We start from the raw sequence: 2,221 nt of genomic DNA on the forward strand, positions 1-2,221 counted from the left end.
AGCTAAACACTGAGTGGTATTGGGCCAATTCAAGGACGCCTCTCAATTCCATCTATGCAACAAAGCCCATGACCATCTTAAATGAAAGCCCATAGATGGACAGTGTACATAAGATGAAGCCCATGAGTTGCGTGGGCCTCTTGTCACAAATACCAACGCTGTCTATCACTTCGATTTTTTTATAATTTTTTAATTAAAAAATTATAAATATATGTATCCGTTTTAAAAAATTGCAAATATATGAGTTGCATGGGTCTCTTGTCCTTATAAATACCAACTATCACTTCGATTTTTTTATATTTTTTAAATTCAAAAATTGTAAATATATACATCTATTTTAAAAAGTTACAAATATATGAGTTGGATGGGCATTTTCTACCTCCGAATCCTTTCTCTTCTTCCTTCTAGAACCTTCCTCTGTCTCTTCTAGCATCTTCTTCCCTAAGAGTTGCTAACAATTAGTACCAGAGCCGCCCCCTTCCTGGCGTGCCCACCATGACGGAGAAAGATGTTCAAGAGGGCCGAGGAGAGGCTGAACAAGTGGTCTGCTTCGATCGGGAGCGTTGGCAACACCTCCGTTGAGCCCAATTCGGCTTATTCTACTGAGTGCGTCGGCGTCAATCACTCCACCGATCCTGACTCCGACGAGGAGCGCTTCTCCCTCACCTCTGACATCGAATTAGAGGCCTCCTCGCTCATCCACGCCGATGACAACCACATGTGCCGTAGCGCCTGCGAGGCATTCGGTCGCCCCGAGTACTGCTGTAACAGTGCCTATGGCAACCCAAACACCCCCTCCACCGAGCTCGACTCCGATGACGAGTGCCTCTCCCTCACTAGAACCGCGCGATGCAACTCCACCAGCAGCGACCATGAGCGCGCGGATCACGACCTCGAATGCGTGAACACCGAGCTCGCCTTAGCCGCGCCAGGGGGCGGCGAACCCGTCGATCTGAGCGAAACCGTCGACACGGCCTTCCTCAACTTAGAGGACCTCCCCGTCGGTGGAGACTACCTCCCCAAGCTTCCCATGCCGAAAGTCATCAAAGAGGATAAGAGAGCTTGGATGACCGACCAGGAGTTCGCGCGGGAGCTTTTCGTTGGAGTGAACCCCATGATGATCAGGCGTCTCGCGGAATTCCCTCCAAGAAGCACTCTTGACCCAAGCAAGTTAGGCGATCAGACGAGCAGCATCCCTGAGGCGTACATCGAGAAGAACCTCGAGGGCCTCACCGTGCAGGAGGCGCTAGATGGCAACCGGCTCTTCTTCTGGACCACCACGACCACTACATGCCATTCCTGATCGACATCAACAACTTGGACGACAACTTCATCTACGCCACCAGTACGCTGATGTTCCTTCACGGCGACATCCTCGGCACTGCCGCCTAGGAGCCGGTGTCCATGACGATGAGCAACGAGATTGTTGGAGTGAATCCTCAGGGTGTGACCGAAGGTTTCGCGGTGATCACCTTGTCATGTGCGTGGGAATGGCCAGCCGAACCTCGATGATCCCGTGTCCGTCGAGAGCTAGGAAGAGCGCGGGTACTCAGTGGTCACCGTTCAGTGTTGCGTGCAGGTCACCAATGGAAAGTTTCGCTTCATCGAGATGAGCTATGCATGCAAGGACGCAGCGGACGCGTGGTGGCTAGTGAACACGGAGGTGCCCACCAACTGTTCGACAAAATGTGCCGATGCCGACATCGTCGTGCTCCTCGAACCGTGCGATAACCTCGTGGGGAAGCTAGCGCGCTACGACGATGCCTGCTTTAGCACGGGCGTGTGCGTCTACGGGTATGGGATGGACGCGTTCCTGGGCACCCGCGTGCCCCAGATCTTCCTCAACGAGAATCTCCTGGGCGGGCTCGTTGTACTCAAGTCCCTGTGCAACAACGATGAGTTCGAGCGGCGCATGCGCGACCTCGCAGGCAGGCGGTGGCCCGACTCGGCGCCACGGATGCTCATGTGCGGTTTCGACGAAGCTAGCAAGGTGGAGGAGGACGCCATGGTGGCCATGCACCAGCGTAAGGCCGAGATGGCGCACAACTCTGACACCTTCATCGCGCTCCCCGGCGGGCACGGGAAGCTGGATGAGCTCTTGGAGGTGATCGCGTGGACCCAGCTCAGCGTCCACAGCAAACCGACGGGCCTGGTGGATGTGGACGTGGATGGGTACTACAACTTCCTGTTGGTGTTCATCGAGGAGGAGCAGGACAACAAC

The 2,221-nt window shown here is 54.2% G+C and overlaps 1 pseudogene; it reads left to right on the forward strand.

Moving 5' to 3' along the window:
- Window positions 1–435: 435 nt before the first annotated feature.
- Window positions 436–1,392, forward strand: LOC133928556 (lipoxygenase 2.3, chloroplastic-like; annotated as a pseudogene).
- Window positions 1,393–2,221: the final 829 nt, after the last annotated feature.

The sequence above is a fragment of the Phragmites australis genome, chromosome 9 (genome assembly GCF_958298935.1).
Source record: "Phragmites australis chromosome 9, lpPhrAust1.1, whole genome shotgun sequence".
In the NCBI taxonomy this organism is placed as follows: Eukaryota; Viridiplantae; Streptophyta; class Magnoliopsida; order Poales; family Poaceae; genus Phragmites; species Phragmites australis.